Here is a 21,478-nt window from a genome sequence, read left to right on the forward strand (position 1 = left end):
TAATAATATATATCAAATATTTCATGTTCTACCGACTGATGCCAAGCAGGAGGCTAATCATTATTTAAATATGAAGAATAACGTCATAGAAACATGTCACCCAACGTGATAGGCCACGGATACGATAGAAACATGCCGTACCAACGTGGGACTGATGATGAGAGCTGAGCTCATTAAATAATTATTTGAAATTAAGTCAAGACCCATATTGAGGATAATAATTGAAGACAAGTCTAGTCATATTAAAATTTGTCGTGGATGGATAATGAAACTATAGATATATGAGTATTGAGGAAAACAGGTGAAGTAAACTTTGTATTACTTTTTGGGGAATCAATAGCTTTAAATAAAGAGAAATTATATGTTTTAAAAAAAATTTTATATCATTGTTATTGTAAAAAATATATTTTTTATAGAGAGAGATCATATTTTATAAGCCTAAACTGCTATTACTTTCTAGTCAAGAATATATATGTATAAGCCGGTTGGAAAATAAGTCACAGTCTGTAAACTAGTCAGGAATCAATATTCAATATTGGGGCGCTAGAGCATTATAAAAAACTTAAGTATAAATACCTTCTTTTTGGATATCCAAACACTCTGCACATAACTGTTTCACTGTAAGTCCTGGTTTGTGTCTCTTTTTTAAGCATTTTCACATATTATTCATCACTTTTTTAATTAGCATTTATCATATTTGACACAATGAATCACACTCCCGCAAACTCTGAAGTTTCATATATGTACGGCAGTTGCACAGATCCCACTTTGTCGACTCCCAGCACATCAAACCCCACCATGGTAGATGCCAATACGCCACGAGAAAGGGAACCAGGAAGTGTCGGGTCGATAGTCTCCGATCCACAAGGTCTGCAACCTCTATCATCCACTCGGATCGACGCCGCTGACACACCATTGAATCAACGGATAGCAGAGATCAACTTTGAAGGGGGCGAGGAGCAGCCTGCAGAACCCACATCTCCAGAGGCCGAGTCACATCTGAGCAAACAAAGTCTATTTTCAGTCACAGAGCTAGATCCATTTAAAAAGGTAATAATGGAACAAACTAGCAGTATGTTCAATATTATGTTACAAAACACAATGGATAACATGATGCAGGAGATTAAAAAAGAGAATGCGGCAATAAAAGAGGCAAATAAGCAAACAGTGGAACAGGGCATGAGAGAGACAGCAGGCGCTATACAATCAGTAGAACGACGGTTAGATACTATTGAGAGTAAAGTAGAGAATCATAGGGAAGAATTAAAAGAAATGATAAATCTACAGAGGGAAAGTCAGGATAAAGTTACGGCAGGATTATCAGAAAGGTTGGATATGGTTACCTGTGAAAGGAACGAAAGGATAGATAACCTAACCACACAAATCACTACACCTATTCAGGATTTGACAACTAACATTAAGGCCGATTGCTATCAAGAAATCAACAAACAAATTACTGTTGCCAATCAAAATTTAACGACTACAGTTGATAAAAATATTAACAGGATAAAAGATATACAAAATAAACAGATTAATATGTCCACAAAAATGAACCAACTGCAAGGTAGTATCAATCGAAACACAGAAACTTGTAAGGCTTTAAACGGAACTCTAATAATTCAAAAATCCACTCTGACTCGATTAGATCAAGAAGTAAATGCTAATAAAATTACACATAATAGTCAATGGCAGATGGCACAGGAAAAAATAACAGCATTAGAAAATTATATCCAACAACGACCTCAAGGAATTCAAGCAGATAACATCAACTCACATAGTATATTGCAAGGACTGGGTAAATTTGATAATACTGATCGCCATTTGCAACCTCAACCATTCATTGATCAGATGAAATTAGTACAAACTCTTGCACCTACCTCTTGGAGCATGTGGCATCTTCGTTTGACTAGTTTATTGATTGGCGAACCCCTGATGTTCTTTCGGAGTAGAGCCCATGAATTTACATCATTGGATGAGTTTGTAGCTGTCTTCCTGGAACAGTATTGGAGCAGAAGTAAACAGTTGGACGTGCTAGCGGACATCATATCATGTGATTTTAACCCTAACTTAGACGGTGCATGTACCACTTTCGTCACTGCCCTACAGTTCAAAAATTCTCAATTGAGTGAGCCCATTAACGAATTGGCATTAGCAAGTATTATTCTGAAGAAACTACCGTATCAAGCTAGAATGGCACTCACCACACAACCCATTACTGATTGCAAACAGCTAATAAATCATTTATATGGCATACAGTCTGTGATGGCAATGTCAAACCACCGTTCAGACCAAAGACACACACAGAATCAACATAACTCGAAAAGTAATCAGTATAACAGCCAAAATTATGAACCGGTATCATATGATCGCTACCGATCTGCCCCTCAATTTGAACGCCGCTATGAGCACAAGCAAAATGGTAACTGGAATAATGAAAATTTTCAAAATCGCACAACCAACCATTACGCCCAGCAGAGCAACCGCAGGAATTACTATGATGGCCGTGATCAATTAAACTCAAATAATAGTCACACTCAAAATAATTACAACAGAAATTATAAACCGCCACCTCAACAAGTGAGCACAAATTATACATTAGCGCATGCAACAGGATTAAATCAATAAAAAACACGGAACCCAGCACCCAACGACCCGCCACCAGATATACAGAAAACTACAGCTAATAAACCATGACCATATGATACCCCCGATATAACAAGCACAAGCCCAAATGGAACAAACAAAGAAAAGCAGGATATTTCAACATCAAACATCACATTCAGAAATGATTTACCGGAGACTTTGTTAGAAGAAACCGAGAAGGAAAGCAGGCTACCGGATATCCAAATGCAAGCTTATATCGATATCGAAATATATGGAATGAGGGTTCAAGCATTAATAGATAGTGGTTCACAATGTAGCCTCATACAAACAGACATATTTCAACGTCTGAGAGAAAAAACAAAATTAGCTACTCTACCGTTAACCAACGTTTATGTATCAGGTATCAGTCCAGGATGGCGAATACATATAACTACCCAATGCTAACTGGAAATAAATCTTCAACAACAACGATTCGCTTATACATTCCTCGTATTACCTGTATCCGGTCCGCACATAATAATGGGTACAGATTTTCTACAACATTTCCAGGCCTGTTTAAATTTCCAAACCTCGAAATTTCATGCTTTTACCAAAACCGAAGCATACGAAGTTATAGTACCCCTTGATCTGAAGAAACGCACTGAAGGAATTGCGGAGGTACATTTCGCTCACTACATGGAAGGCGCGCCGAGGAAGTGGGGTATCCACGGAATTGAAAATGCTATGAAGTATATGGAGGTATTAAGCCTAACAACGAAGGACCGAACACCGACAGGAGCAGACTCTAGTACCGAAGAATTGTTAGAGATACTGATAAATAGAATCCATCAATGAACCGATTGGCATCCTGACATTAGACAGGAAATAATTCAAGTATTCCGTAAAAATGCAGACGTTTTTTCCAAACAACCTGGTCTAGCTACTCACTTCGAATGTTCACTCAATGTTAAACTACACAACACGTATTACCGCAAATCATACCCCATACCTTTCACCTATCGATCTGCCGCCATAGCAGAAATCTCTCGCATGGAATAACTAGGAATTATAGAAGAATCCACAGCACCCTATAGTTTGCCGATCGTGTGTGTAGCAAAAAAGGATGGAACAGTAAGACTATGTCTGGATGCTCGCGCCTTGAACCGTATATTGGATGATGACCGAGAAGGACCAGACCAAATTGAACAAGTTATGCAAACTTTCCATGGCAAGATCATATATTCAACGGTCGATTTGAGTGCAGGATATTGGCAAGTCCAAGTAGCACCGGAATCGCGTGATTATTTATCCTTTCTGTTTAATGGACGCAATTATAGGTTCACTCGTTTAGCGTTTGGATTAAGAAATGCTATGGCTATATTCATACAGTGTTTGAGACGGGCGCTAGGAGACAATATCAGAGACTACTGAACATTATACGTGGACGATGGATTAATAGCCTCACAGAATATACATGAACATTGCCAGCATTTAGATATCGTATTTGATAGATTGATAAATTGCGGACTGAAACTCAAACTATCGAAGTGTGAATTTTTTGCAAGGGAAGTGAAATATCTAGGACACATAATCACACCTACTGGCATATCACAGGACCCGGACAAATTATTAGCCATCAGACAATTTCCATCACCAACAAACCGTAAACAATTACAAAAGTTTATTGGATTTTTACAATTCTACCGCCACTTCAACAAACAAATGTCACACTACACTGCTCAACTCAGTCATATATTGTCTAGTACCAAGCCTTGGATTTGGACTAACAAAGAAGAGATCATATTCCAGCAACTAAAAGAAGCCTTCCTAAATTCCATCGTGCTGAAACACCCTAACCTGAAGAAACCTTTTTTCTTGAATGTCAATGCCTCAGATTACGCGATAGGCGCAGAGATTTTTCAAGAAGATGATCAAGGAGAGAAAGGAGTGCTAGCATTTTTTAGTAAGACACTCAACTCAGCACAATGTCGATATTCTGTGACCGAAAAAGAGTTGTTGAGTATTGTGGAAGTATGTATTAAATACCGGACATTGTTGCTCGGCAATAAGATATTTATCAATACCGACCACAAAGCCTTAACATTTTTCAAAACAGCCAAATTAAATCACAACCGCTTATCTAGATGGTTTCTTGTGCTTCAAGAATACGATATCGAATTGACCCATCTGCCAGGAAAGAAAAATCAGACCACCGACTTTCTATCCAGGGAAATAGATGCTTCATATTGTCAAGATACCAACCTGAAATGTTTCGCCGTAAAGAGTGGAGAAAGCATACCATATCCTCCCAACATCCAACCACGAATTCATACTGCCATATTAACCCCTGAAAGAATCCGCATCGCCCAATACGAAGACCCAAGACTGTCCCGGATCCGCGAATTGATGGAAGAAGGAGCTACTGAACCGCCCGATTACCTGCGACAGTATACCCGCTACAAAGGATTTATGTTCCACCGACCGGCTAAAAATACTTACAACTGGCGCCTAATCATCCCCGCTAACATGGAAACAGATTTGATAAAAGAAGCTCACGAACGTATTGGACATTTTGGAACTACAAAGACCCTCCACCTACTAAAAGAAAGCTGTTTTTTTAAAAGCATGCATAAAAAAGTGGCCAAAATAGTGAAAGCTTGCGATATATGCCAGAAAGCCAATTACCCGCGATACCATATCAGGGGCGAAATGAATCCCATTCTCCCTAGTGCACCATTGGAATTGATATCAGCGGATATATATGGTCCATTACCCATGGCACAATACGGAAAAAAATACATATTCGTGCTTACATGTGTTTTTTCAAAATATACCATGCTATTTCCCATAGGTAAATTGACCGGAGAAGTTTTTGCCCGATGCATAACGGAAAGATGGACAAGTGAATTAGGAAAGCCTAAACAAATCCTATCTGACAACGCAACCTATTCTTGTAGCAAGCAGTGGAAAGAAATACTTCACCTGGCTAATATTAAATGGTCGAGGACATCTCTTTACAACCCCAGCGCTAATCCAGTAGAGCGACGTATGGCAGAGATCTCTCGTTTTATGCGGACTTACTGTAATGAAAAACACCAACAATGGGTTAGATATATACCATTTTTAGAAGAATGTTATAATAATAGTCTAAATGAAAGCACCGGTCGTACGCCTTACAAAATCATGTTCGGTAAAGGAAACACTAAATTTATCGAAAAGTTAATTGATTTTCCAAGCTCAGAAGTGAACAAACTAACAAATCCTAATATCCATCATCTAGTAAGATTAAAGCTAGAGCAAAAGGCAAGTAGTAAAAAGAGATTTCATGACCAAGCATACAAAATATTTTCATATAATATTGGAGATGAAGTTTTAGTAAAGAGCCACAGGTTATCAAATGCTTTGGAGAAAGTAACTCGTAAATTCTTTTCAATTTATTCAGGGTTATTCACTATTGTAGCTATATCGCATCACAACACAGTCCAGTTGCAAAAGAATGAGAATATGCACATTGTTTGGTGGGAAAATGTAGCCAATATTAAACCATATCACAGAATTTGAAATAGATACGATAAGTAATCAAGGAAAACACCACTATCAAAGAATTACTGACCTATCATGATAAATTTAATATTGAGTTGGACTGCATGACAATAATCCAATGTTTTTATTTCTCCCAACTGTCCAAAGCCTGCAACAAGCAAAAGAATAATTTTCAAATAAGTAATTAAATTAGTTACATCAAATAAAAAAGGACACAAGCAGGGATAGAATATTCAAAATTTGTTAATTACCTTTAAAGAGAAAAAATGTAGCAGTTAGGTTAATTGCGAGATTCGACAACCAGTTCTGACGTAAGCAGTATGAATATAGAGACAGCGACCAGCTGAGCAGAGCCACCTGAATTGAATGTAGCGCTCAACATATGATTATAAAAAGAAAAGAATTGTGACCCAAAATGTTATTTATTACTGTTATTTATTATATTTATCAATGTTAGTATATTTATTTATATGTTTTATATTTATTACCGTTAGTTATGCCATGTTTGTACCCTGAAAAACCTAAAGTGAATGCTAGTTACCCAAAACCAAAGAGCCATTAGCAAAAGAAAAAGAATTGTACCTGATGTATAGAAAAATTATTTATATTAAGACCTAGGAATTACTATAAAATATAAGCCCAGAAATTTGTACATCGAAATTATTGTTTGTAAGAATCAATTATGATAGAATCAAGAAATGTGTGTAGTTAGGTTGGCGGCCCTGCGAGCGGCAAAGTCAAAAATACTATGTACTACGTGTTGTAAGGAGGAATGTGTCTAGGGGATTATATTTATGATATTTTTTGTGTGTTGAGGAGGAGAATTTGTTATTGTATTTGAGAGAGGTCTAAAGAAGGTGCAGCAGATAGATCTGCAAACTATGATAAAAGTTGGAGAGTATAATTTATAAATAAAGTATGGAATATATCAATGTATTGAAGGGTGGATTTTCATTAAAAACATTGTGATTCTCAAATATTTTGAATTCAAATCCAGGGGCGCGTTTGTAATGTATTTGAAATTTGGGTAGATGTTAAAATCCCTAGCTGAAGTACTAATAGGTCTGAGTAAAGTAACTGGCTAATATCGCCAATGAGATAACAATAAAGATTAGATAGCATCAGCTTGTTCTGGCTAAACGGTACAATAACCTAAAAAGGAATTGGAATAATTTTTTGCTAATATATAATATTATATAAAATTTTTGAAGATTGAGGTTAGGTATAAACATTCAGTGATCGGCGACCTAACGATCGACCGAGCCAAGCAACGTAGAATCTGACCAAACCCCTTGGCAGAGATCTATTGCAGCAAAACGGTATGCAATTTGAAAGAACAAATGTTTACGTGTCTAACTATTAGGAAGCATGAAATAAATAGTAGTCTATAGAATATTAACTAGCATGTGGAGAGCATACTTAAAAAACCTAATAAAAATAATCAAATGTATCCAGGAAATAGGAGGTTACCAAGCGCATGAATACTGAAACAATTTGCATGCACCAATCGCATAATGGCAGTTAATAGGCGGCAATAGTATGCCAATTCAAAAATATTTATATATATTTCTATAAATGATTGGGATTTATGTAAAATTATTGTATAGTCTATGTTATGGATATGGCCCGAAGGCAAAGAAATTATCAAACATACAACATAAGTAATAATTCAATATCTTATATAATTATTTAATAATTATTGAATTTCTTATGAGACTTTGTGATGCTCTTATGAAGCAGAAGTCATTTTCAATTTTTAATAATTTTTGTAACCCCTTGGAAGAGACGATTCCGGCTACCATAGTCCAGGACCACCAGGAGTTGGATCGACATCAGCGGCTCATAAGAAGATTTCGACACGTGAGTGAAAAAATTGAATTAGTGATGGGCGCCCTTAGTGCTTCGAATTACCCAATAATCAAAGCTAGCTCGTCGAAAGGGTTTTCTTATAAATAAGGAATTTAATAAAAAAATACTTGCGCGAGTAAATATAGTATTAAAGGTATTTTATTAAAGGAATAATGAATCAGTACATTTCAGAAAATTCTAATAAATCAAAGAAGTATAAAATCTAGGCTATTGAAACATATTCATATGATCTTTAATTTTTTACAATAATTTGCGACAGTTTGTTGTAGCTCTGATTCACTAGATGAATTGCTCTACTTATTCCGTCAGGTGCCTAATCTTGCACCCTGAGATAAAATATATATTCATTACAAAGAAATCTACTAGATACTAGAGAATTTTAATATAAATATTTGGATTATTAGTTGCCAATTTATCAAGTTGATCTTTAGGAACCTATTTTTAATTGAATTGTCCAAGTCGATAAGTATTAGCAAGCTTATATCGCAGCTACATGCAAAAGGATGCATATGATTTGAAATAAAGGCACATGGTAATGTTTCGTGCTATAAATCTAGAGTATAATGTTTAGCCTGTGATATTTTACTGATTTCAATTATTGTTCTATTTCTATATTATATATTTTTTATCGCTCTTTATATTTTTTGCCTTGATCTATTTTTTGCAATATTTGTTAATTTTGTGTGATGAATCTTTCAAATAGATCTCATGAAAAGAGAGAAAAATTGTGATTACCATTTAAAATGAAAGAATTTGCTAAAGGAATAGTTAGCGACCGAGCGATAAAGCTTATTTATCAATAACTGTATATTTGATAAGAGTACCGTTCTGTACTGAATATTTTTCTAGGAAAATTATTCAATAAAATTATAATTATTTTGCAAATAAAGCACAAATTATTTACGAATTGCTCATTGATTTTGAGGTTACACTTTGTTTATTATCGATCAGATGTTTTTAAAACAGTTCGAACGCAGCTGACTGATTCAAAGTATTGTCAATTGTCACGCTGGCTTCACGTAAGATATAATACCATCTCTAAAAATCAAAACTATCCATAAAGGATCAAGAATTTCAAATAAAAAAAAATAAAATGTATGTGTTATCGTTGAAATTATTTATTATTTAAGAAATTATATTATATGTCAGGTCTTATTGTAACTAAATAGGTCATAGCATGAAATTATATTATTGATAAAACGGCAGAAATTAATTATAACAGTCTCAAACCTAATAAAATTGTACAAGAATATTAATTTATTAACGATTTAATTCAACTGAACCACATGGTAATTAATCTCTTTGGCAGGCCTAAGCCAATCATAGTGCATAGAAATAGCACCAAGAAGGTGATCGTTTGAAAGCAACACATGTTAGTCTATTATCAGACAACAACCCTGCCTTATCAGTTACACTAGCACATGTACATTGTATGAGAGGAACTATGTCTAGAAGATTAAGCAGTTTTAAGAATTACATAAATTAAATTATTATTGTAATTAAAGGAATTGTATTCTACTGCTTGCCACTGACGTCATGTTACGTCACAAGCGTTCTACCAATGGCAAATTTTTATGCAAATTATTACATCGAGATTCTGAGAAGCAAGGTCTAGCCAAGAAGCTTAGAGAAAAAAGACAGCACTTCCCTTTTGAAATCCTCACCGTGCAGATCTCTTTTTATAGTTACCAAAGACCTATTTGTGAAAATTTCTTGTTCGATTTTAAATGTTCTATTTGTGAGCCGATATTTTAGGCCAATTTATTTGTTATTTGTAAATTTCTGTTTTCCTCAATTGATAAATTTGAAAGTTTAAAGTAAATTATCCCTTAATTAATTTGGTGAAGGAAATATTAAATTAAAATTCCCCACGTGCTGAAACCGAAGCCTGGATTGCCGCCGATCAAACGATTTTTGATCTAAAGAAGAAAACCACGACTGCCAAGGAAATTCACGTGAGTTATAAGTTTTAAAAGGGGCCCCAATCTACGCTTCGAAAAATATTTCAGTGCAGAAACATAAATTTTTTCTTCGTTAAATTATTGGCCACGCCGACAAGCGCTTTAGCATTTAAGAGTCTAGAATTTACTCATATTTAATTTATAAGAATTTGTAGTTGATTAACTATCCTCCGCTGCCTGAACCACGACCCCGAGCATTTTTTAAAAATATTTTATAAATTCATTTTTCTCTATTTTTTCAAAAAACTGTTCAATTTTATCAATCGTAAAATTCTGTTGAATCACGCATGGTATCATGCAAGCACAAGAAAATTTTTAACTGTTCTGTTAATACTAAATTATTATCAACCTGTAAATCAAATTCTGAACCTGCACTGTATGATTACATATTTTATTATAATACATTTCAGTTTTGTTAATTCGCTTTCTGAGTTCGATTATTTCTTGAGCCTGTCAATTTATTGTGTCTGATACGTTCTATATCATCAAGAACCGATCGAATAAGTTTCAAGTTTCAAGTTTCAAGTTTTCAAGTTTCAAGTTTTATTGTCTACATCAGCAATACAACAGAATAAAAAAAAAAATAAAAATCTCATCAGATACCTATAACTAACAATTTAAAGATACTAAGCACTTCTGAAAGGTTAATTTGGCACTATATAATAATGTATCATTAATACAGTAGAAATTAACTTTAAACTTATAAGTACACAACTCATATCAACATTTTGGAATAATGTAACTGATGGTGGAAATGAACCTTAACATTTTATGTGAGAACCGATGCAAACAAAAATACTATTCACAAAAGAGCTTCCGCAAAGCCCTTGTCCGTGAATAGGAGTTTGAATAATGGGACATATGAAAATGATATGACACATACACACACGCATTCACACAGTCATCAATATTCGACAATTGACACATCGGAGCATTCCCCTCGTTACTTATATCTCATAGTGATATAAACTTCATGTGAACAGTGGGGAGGAAGCCACCACCTATAAATCGACCAATAGGTATTTTAAGGCAGAAAAAAGAATTTAAGACAGAAGAGAGAAGAAGAAGAAAAATGTTTAGGTTTTATGACAATTTATTTACTTAGCTTACCACTCTGAAGAAATTTTCAATTTCCAAAGGTGAATGAAGCCATAGCCAACACTTCGTTTTACGGATGAATTGTTTGCAAATTTTCAGTTTCCTTATTTCCTCAGGAAGGATATTGTGAAATTTTGGTCCCAGAAAAATGAAACATCTTTGGAAGGTGGTACAGTTGGGTTTGGGAAGTCTCACCAGCATTCGTGTAGTTTGCCGTGTAACCAAACTGTCTTGTCCAATATTTTCCATCAAATATCTATCCCCACTCATTTTATAAAACAGGGATAGAACTTTCAACACATACATATATCTAAAAGGGAGAATCCCCAATGATTTAAACATAGGGAAAGTATGAGCCCGTCTACTAGCACCATAAATGACCCTAATGACAGATTTTTGTAGAACTATAAGATTTTTAAAATGTGACATGAATGTGGAAGCATAGCAAGAAATGCCATACTCCAACCTACAATTGAAAAAAGCAAAATACATCATACGAAGAATAGATACAGGGAAGAACTCTCTCAATCGATAAAATGTCTTTACTAAATATAGAAGGTACCTTTTTATTTTTCTTATGTGAAAGTCCCAAGTTAAACTCTGGTCCAAAATCAATCCTAAATATTTGACGGATTCTGATTGTTTTATAACTTCACAGTCACAACCCACCGAATCACATCCAAATTGATGGTATTTAATAGGATCTGGGAAATAGAAAGTTGCTGACAAAGAGAAGTTTATGTAGGAGGTTTTAGCTGCATTAATTGCTAATTTGTTGCAATCAAACCAACATCGCAGATCAAATAGATCATGCTGAATCATTCTATGCAATTCTCTTTCGTCTTTGGCTGAGTATGCTAGGGCTGTGTCATCAGCAAAGGATGTAATGGATCCATTAAAAGTATGAGAAAATAAATCATTGATGTATACTAAAAATAGTATGGGACCCAAAACTGATCCTTGTGGGACACCATATTTAACCATTGCCAAATCACTATCACAGTTAGAAATTGAAACATATTGCTTGCGATCTGACAAATATGATCTTAGCCACATGTTAGCCACCCCACGGATTCCAGCAGCACGAAGCTTTTCCAAAAGGATATTGTGCTCTACAGTGTCAAATGCTTTTCTTATGTCTAAGAATAGACCTGACGTTCTGTACTTATGAGGTGTATTGATCCCGTGATAGATATCTGCCATAAACTTGTTAAGCGCCTGCTCTGTACTTAAGCCCTCCTGGAAACCAAATTGATCCCTATGAAAGAACTTTACTCTACTGAAAAAGGATATTATTCTTTTTTTAAAAAGTTTTTCAAAAATTTTTGAAAAAACTGAGAGTAATGAGATGGTCTGTAATTTGAGATTTCTGTATTAGATCCACTTTTGAATATCGGGATCACTTTTGCAGTTTTGAGTCTAGTTGGGAATTTACCCTCTGAAAAGCTCGCATTAAATATGTGACACAAAATAGGTACTATTGCATAAGATATTGATTTTATTAAATTAGATGATATATTATCCGGTCCCGGAGACTTTCCTTTCTTCAATATATTTATTTCAGTTAATAATTCAAAAAAGTTATGGGTTTTAGAAAGAAAGAGTTACAGAAATTAATAGTTTTGAATTTTCTATTATAATTATCATTCATCAATTCATCTGGATCATGTATAGAAGAAATTATTTCTTGTGGTATGTTTATGAAATATTCATTGAATTTATTTGTGATGAGTTTTTCATCAATCAAAACACTATTTCCGCAATGCAGATGGATAGGCTTTTTTTTAGAAATAGCTTGACCACAATGATCATTGATGATCTCCCACTGCTTCTTTACAGGAAAAGTCTTCAATTTTGAAAAGTATTTATATTTTTGTTCTTTTATCAATTTATTTATATTACTCTTTGCAGTTAAAAAATCATGTTTATAATTATTATTTTGGGGATATTTCTTGTGTTTTTTGTAAAGTTTATCACGATTTCTAATTGCAATGCAAATGCTATCTGTCATCCATGGTTTCAAGTGCTTATTATTTTTAAAAGAACTTTTGCGCTGGTGAGTGCACTGATTTATATAGTTGAGGAGTACATCCATGAATATGGAAAACTTTCCATCAACAAGGTTACAATCATATAAATTAGTCCAGTCGTGTTCCATCAATAAGTCAGCTAACTTCTTAAAATCTGTTATATTTTGAACTACTGGAGTAGCATCACTGTCTCTATATTCAGGTATTGACAATGAAGCTGAAACCGCTCTGTGGTCAGTAATGAGCGATTCAATCACTGCACTCCGAACTTTTATCCTATTATATTTCGACTTGAAGAAAATGTGATCAATACAAGTTGAACTCATATCTGTTACACGGGTATCAATATCTATGAGCGATTGATAACCGTTAGAATGCAAAATTTCCAAGTAGTCAAAAGCTCCAGGATTATTTATATCATTAATATTAATATTAATGTCACCCAGAACCATTGAGTCACCCTTACATCCTACACTCTCCAAAAATTGGCCAAAACTATTCAGAAAAACATCCATTCCAACAAACTGCCATCTGTACAAGCTCAAAATGCTGAAATTGTAGTTAAGAATTTTAAAGTGCAGTAAAACTGAATCAGCACCATCAATTTTTGATTCCTCCCGCGAACACACAATACCTCGGCTAGATGAGACAAAAATGATAATACCTGATGCCCTACTTACATCATTACCGGTAGAGTAATTATCATAACCTTCGATGTTGTAGGGGCTGGTATCATCGATCGGTTGAAACCAGGTTTCAGTCAAGATAATTACATCCGGCTTTACTTTCCAGCAACTAAGGTACATTAAAAATGAATCAAAATTTTTATTCAAACTACGGATATTTTGGTGAAAAATTGTGATGTTTTCACCGTTTGTTAGAAAGCACGTGTTAACATCAGTGGTGTCCCCCACAAATTCACAAATTTCAACCATTACTAATGATGAAGTCATTTTGTATAGTATAATAACGAAGGTTATGCTCCATACTAATAGATGATAAAACATCAATCATTAGATGACACACACACAAATCATTCGTACAACATTCATACACAACACATAAACACGATAGATGACGTAAGAAATACATGAGCATACAAAGATTCTATTAGCAAAAACAGAAGAAGATTCCTTTGTTCTTCTGAAATTAGAAAGAACTTCGCTCATATCGTCCTCAAACAGAACATTAGACACGCCAAGCCCACCGGCACCGATGTAATAGAATATAATTATATGAGATGATGAAGTTCATGCATAGACTGAGTGTATTGAATTTTGATAGGGGTGATAAAAGTCAATAATAGTAGTAGGCTCGAAAGCAAGTAGTTAGAATTAATACTGAAATTGATAAGAAATGAAAATCAAACTACGACTACTACAGTGGATCACAATCTTATCTTTTAGCGAAAATCATTTTCGAGAGGTCAGCCTAAAGCTATTCTTATTTTCTTTACGACATAACTAATTATCAAGCAGAATATCTTGAACGGGAGAAAGAATGCGAGAGTGATAGTGAGCGAGAGAGAGAGAGCGAGAGTGAGTGAGAGACAAAGTGAGTGAGTGAGTGAGTGAATGAGAGAAGAGAGAGAAAACCTTACAATTAGTTCCATCAATATTGTTTACCAAACTCTTCCCTAAAATAATCTATGCTGTACTATTGACAAAAGCAAGGCCAGAATGATGATATCGGATCAAGCACCTTCTTATTTCATTGTAGGAGAGTCAACTAAATACCGTAGTTTAATCCTCTAATCTAACAGATTGGAAACATAAGTATTAGTTCCAATGAGTTGGCTATTCAATTAAGAATAAAAGCATATTAAAAGCGTTTTTCTCGTGCGCTAATAGTTCAGAAACAGTTATATTATTAATTTTCAATGATAAGATCATTGGAATAATTGAATTAAGCTGGATATTGGAACAGGTCTAAGTGGATGTAGCGAGCGGGGTCAGATCGAGATATTTATTCTTTGTCCTTACCTGCTCATATATCAGCTTTTATCTGTTACCTACCTCGACTTTGGAGCGAACACATCAATTGTACAGCAGATGCAGCCATAGATCATATAAATTCCTACAATAGAGCTTAAAACCCGACAAGACTCTGTTCTCGAAGTATATTCTGAACAATATTGGGTGCAAATACTGTATTTTAATCCTTCAGAACTTATTAGAGACGCAGTCCCATAAATTATCTACACCGGGATTTTTGCTCGACCTGTATGATTTTGTATGCTCATTCTTCACAGGTAATAATTTCAAGCTATCCGTATTCAGTGTTTAGCGTCTGCTACACTACTTATAAAAATTTCAGCTTTATACAATCTGTCATTAGAAGAATCAAGGGTGAGCGAGCATTTAGGCCTCCCGCGATTCCAACAATTGTATTGAATCTTGTAGTGAATCAATCAATCTGGTGTATACTCAGCGTCCACACACGCAATTACAAAATTTATAGCCGCTACACCATTGACTCAGTACAAGATTCACCCTACATGTGTGAAGCCGTTAAAAAACCGCACCACATGATTTGCCGGCCCAACGTGAGGCATTTAAATACAGCATTACATGATTATACATATGTGAGGCGAGTCAAAATACCGCACCACATGATTTGGCGCCCAACAGTGATAGGCATTGAAGAGGTGGATAATCGACTACGAGGATTATTTAGTTGCTCAGTATACTATAGCGCTGACAACGGGAAAATTTGTGAAAAATTCATGGTTGTGAATTTTTTCGAATTTAATATTGACTGTTCACTGTTATATAAAATAACAAGAAGTACCATACCCAATTTTTGAACGGAAAAGAAATTTATCGATTGATGAATTTTTAGAGAAAAAATCGAACTCAGAATTTTATTATCGTGTTATTCGAAAATTGGTCATACTATAAGTCATAGGTATAAGAAATATCATAAGAAAGGTGATATTATTTGAAGAATATTAGGTCTATATTGAAACAATTTATAAAAATTTACGGAAAAGAGGATTGAAGTTATTTACATTTTAAAAAAAAAAAAAATTTTTTTAAAGCATAAAAAGGGAAGTAAAATTAAATCACAGATATATTGTGGAATTCAAGCAGAGCATCACTGCTTTTATATAAAATTTTGCAAAGAATACTAGCCCTATATATAGAATTGCGGCAAGAACTTATAAGAGTAAAATATTTATAATAATAATAATAATAAATTATAAGAGACGTACCTTCGTTACCGCATAAGTGTCCATTATATCCTGTATGTTCTTATCATTTTATGTTAACGATATTGCTAATTTGATTCACTTCATCACTGAACATATTATTGAATCACACTTTTGTATTTCTTCATTGAACGAATTTTTTCGCACTATTTCAATTTTTGATCATTCACTTATAATCGTTTCACATAACCTCACATGTTTGCGGTCGTTTTCAACACACTTGCATCGTTATAACATTAAATAAATTATGGAAGGTCCACACCGCATCCCGGAGGCCACGTCAGCGATTTCAGAGACGGAGGATGTCGCGCGGGATAAACGCCCATGCATTGCCGTTCCAGAGGTTCGGACGCCCGCATCTCATGTCATAGAACCATTGCCGCCAACCGAAGACCACACACCCACTCCTTCCGTGTTACAGATGAGTCTCATCCTGGAAGCATTGAACGATATGATCAAAGAAAGGAAACAACTGAACGAAGCAATAAACAATCTAAATAAAAAATACGACCAAACGAAGGAAGAATCAAAAGAAGACAATAAACAGTGGAGGAAAACAAGTGAACAAGGTTCTGAGAAACTGGATCAACAGTTGGAGGAAGCAGCGGGAAGAAGCAGGATGTTAGGACGGCAAATCAAGGAGAAAAGTCAGACAATTAGAATCAATATTGGACCAAAGCCTGAACCCACACATGCGGAAGTAGACACACTTGGGGAGGAAGTCAAACAAGCAAGCGGACGTGATACATGTAGGGAAGACCAACCTACCGAGAGTGTCAAGACTGAAGTCGCGCCGCACCCCGCAGAATGCCGAGAGGGACCAGCCGACACCACCCGCCAGGCCGAGGACGACATCCATCAGGTAGAGGGACAGCCCATACCACCGTGCGCCGGACACCAGGAGTCCAAGGACGTTGCCCACCGAGTTGAAGAGCAGCCCGGACCGCCGACCGCCCACATCACCGTCCATCCACCGCGGACAGCACCTGCAACACATCAAATCAGTATCCATCAAAAACAAACAGAAAACAACATCAGAACAATTAAAATCCGCATAAAATCAAGACCACACACCAGCAGCAAAACAATTCAAGAAAGAAGAAGAATATCTAGAAGAACCTACAACCACCGCCGTCATGTTAGGCTAAAATCGTACATCAAGCTTCCTACCAGCATGCAAGAAAAAAGGAAGACGGTATCAAGAAGGACCTACAATCACCGCAGTCATGTCCGGTTAAAGTCAAGCAGACTGTACACCGGCATGCAAAAAAGGAAAATATCATTTGGAAAAACACACAGACACCACCGGCATGTAAGGTTTAAAAATATCAAACTGCATGTCACCAGTCGACAAGGAAGAACAACATTAGCCGAAGAGATCTACCTACTTCGCAGGCACATTCGTTTTAAGCCAAGTTTGATAAAACGGATAGTTGCAAATCGGAATTGGGCCTTGAATAACACCGGAATCAAATTTAAATGGGGGCTTAAGAAATAAATTTGAATTAACTGGAAACTACATTGTGGAATACATCAATCATCAAACTTCTTCATAATCACAGCCTACCCATTGAATCATTACTTTGCAGACTAGCATTTTTCTACTGCAGCCTAATCAACATAACCTTAACTTCGCCGCATCTCAGCTAATAAGGAAATATCAACAATCCACTTCAAAAGAAGAAATTGAAATCAACTTTAAATCAAGAAATAAAACTGAAAACAACTTTAAGAATTTACCAACCTGATCAAGCCATCCACCTCGTGTCAGAGTCATCACCGGAACAATCGCCTGGTATCATCTGCACAACTGAAAAATAGAAACAAGAATTATATTATCCACAGAAAATATTTATAAATTAGAAATCAAATGAAGTTAGTAGTGAATAGAGGAAGAAAGAAAATAAACAAAGTTTATTTGAAAAAATGTGTAAATCTAACCTCGAAATACAGAATCAATAGAAAAATCTATTCAGAACCAAAGCCTGTTCGATAATTTTCTTCGTCACACCAACCAATGTGTACGAAATCATAGAGTCAATGTTAATGGAATCAAAGCAATATCGTTATTCAATTAATGTAACCTATTATTTAATGTGGAATTATAAGTAAAAAACGCAACCAAAAATATATATTTATGTTAATTTGCACGAAATGCGCATGTTCTATGTCATATAAATGTATTGCTAAAAAACTCCAAAGAAAATGAGATTCTTACCTTTAAATGTGAAATTTATTATTGTTGCATCAAAGATCATGAATTGAAATTCAAATTGATAAAAGTAATCTTGAAGACTTAATATTTGTAACCAGCATTGATAAAAATCAAGAAAACCATTTCAAGTGTAACCCTGTTTGTACACAACGTACTAAGCGCAAATAAGGAATTGCTCGAGTCAAACAGTAGATGATTGTCAAGTCACCGAAGTAAAATCACACTCTCACCCAATTTATGTAAAAGCCAGAATAAAGAGTCGAAACCTGTAATAACCATGAAAAAATGATGAAAGTCTATATTTGTTGCAAATACTATTCAAATCTTAAGAAGTAATATGTGAAATTTTGTATATTTGTTATAGTTATGGGTCTGCTCATAAGCCACCCGTGAATGGAAGTTGTGGAGTTGTTTTAATGAAGGATCCAAAGAGACCTCATTAATTATTGTATTTCGATTGTATCCAATGGAAGGAACAATCAATCATTTATTTTCTCGTAGCCAAAAGTGCACGATATATTGTTTTTAGTGTTAAGTGTTGAGTTTTCGTAGAAGTAAGGAGATGAAATAGTGTATTCATCACTATATCGGATTTTTCAAATAGTCATTGTTTCGACTCGTCTCCCAATTACCTATTTAAAATATCCTGGGGGCTTTTGTGTGATGAATCTTTCAAATAGATCTCATGAAAAGAGAGAAAAATTGTGATTACCTTTTAAAATGAAAGAATTTGCTAAAGGAATAGTTAGCAACCGAGCGATAAAGCTTATTTATCAATAACTGTATATTTGATAAGAGTACCGTTCTGTACTGAATATTTTTCTAGGAAAATTATTCAATAAAATTATAATTATTTTGCAAATAAAGCACAAATTATTTACGAATTGCTCATTGATTTTGAGGTTACACTTTGTTTATTATCGATCAGATGTTTTTAAAACAGTTCAAACGCAGCTGACTGATTCAAAGTATTGTCAATTGTCACGCTGGCTTCACGTAAGATATAATACCATCTCTAAAAATCAAAACTATCCATAAAGGATCAAGAATTTCAAATAAAAAAAAATAAAATGTATGTGTTATCGTTGAAATTATTTATTATTTAAGAAATTATATTATATGTCAGGTCTTATTGTAACTAAATAGGTCATAGCATGAAATTATATTATTGATAAAACGGCAGAAATTAATTATAACAGTCTCAAACCTAATAAAAATTGTACAAGAATATTAATTTATTAACGATTTAATTCAACTGAACCACATGGTAATTAAATCTCTTTGGCAGGCCTAAGCCAATCATAGTGCATAGAAATAGCACCAAGAAGGTGATCGTTTGAAAGCAACACATGTTAGTCTATTATCAGACAACAACCCTGCCTTATCAGTTACACTAGCACATGTACATTGTATGAGAGGAACTATGTCCAGAAGATTAAGCAGTTTTAAGAATTACATAAATTAAATTATTATTGTAATTAAAGGAATTGTATTCTACTGCTTGCCACTGACGTCATGTTACGTCACAAGCGTTCTACCAATGGCAAATTTTTATGCAAATTATTACATCGAGATTCTGAGAAGCAAGGTCTAGCCAAGAAGCTTAGAGAAAAAAGACAGCACTTCCCTTTTGAAATCCTCACCGTGCAGATCTCTTTTTATAGTTACCAAAGACCTATTTGTGAAAATTTCTTGTTCGATTTTAAATGTTCTATTTGTGAGCCGATATTTTAGGCCAATTTATTTGTTATTTGTAAATTTCTGTTTTCCTCAATCGATAAATTTAAAAGTTTAAAGTAAATTATCCCTTAATTAATTTGGTGAAGGAAATATTAAATTAAAATTCCCCACGTGCTGAAACCGAAGCCTGGATTGCCGCCGATCAAACGATTTTTGATCTAAAGAAGAAAACCACGACCGCCAAGGAAATTCACGTGAGTTATAAGTTTTAAAAGGGGCCCCAATCTACGCTTCGAAAAATATTTCAGTGCAGAAACATAAATTTTTTCTTCGTTAAATTATTGGCCACGCCAACAAGCGCTTTAGCATTTAAGAGTCTAGAATTTACTCATATTTAACTTATAAGAATTTGTAGTTGATTAACTATCCTCCGCTGCCTGAACCACGACCCCGAGCATTTTTTAAAAATATTTTATAAATTCATTTTTTCTCTATTTTTTCAAAAAACTGTTCAATTTTATCAATTGTAAAATTCTGTTGAATCACACATGGTATCATGCAAGCACAAGAAAATTTTTAACTGTTCTGTTAATACTAAATTATTATCAACCTGTAAATCAAATTCTGAACCTGCACTGTATGATTACATATTTTATTATAATACATTTCAGTTTTGTTAATTCGCTTTCTGAGTTCGATTATTTCTTGAGCCTGTCAATTATTGTGTCTGATACGTTCTATATCATCAAGAACTGATCGAATACGATCATTGGAATAATTGAATTAAGCTGGATATTGGAACAGGTCTAAGTGGATGTAGCGAGCGGGGTCAGATCGAGATATTTATTCTTTGTCCTTACCTGCTCATATATCAGCTTTTATCTGTTACCTACCTCGACTTTGGAGCGAACACATCAATTGTACAGCAGATGCAGCCATAGATCATATAAATTCCTACAATAGAGCTTAAAACCCGACAAGACTCTGTTCTCGAAGTATATTCTGAACGATATTGGGTGCAAATACCGTATTTTAATCCTTCAGAACTTATTAGAGACGCAGTCCCGTAAATTATCTACACCGGGATTTTTGCTCGACCTGTATGATTTTGTATGCTCATTCTTCACAGGTAATAATTTTAAGGTATCCATCCGTATTCAGTGTTTAGCGTCTGCTACACTACTTATAAAAATTTCAGCTCTATACAATCTGTCATTAGAAGAATCAAGGGTGAGCGAGCATTTAGGCCTCCCGCGATTCCGACAATTGTATTGAATCTTGTAGTGAA

Source organism: Nilaparvata lugens, chromosome 9 (assembly GCF_014356525.2).
Source record: "Nilaparvata lugens isolate BPH chromosome 9, ASM1435652v1, whole genome shotgun sequence".
NCBI lineage: Eukaryota > Metazoa > Arthropoda > Insecta > Hemiptera > Delphacidae > Nilaparvata > Nilaparvata lugens.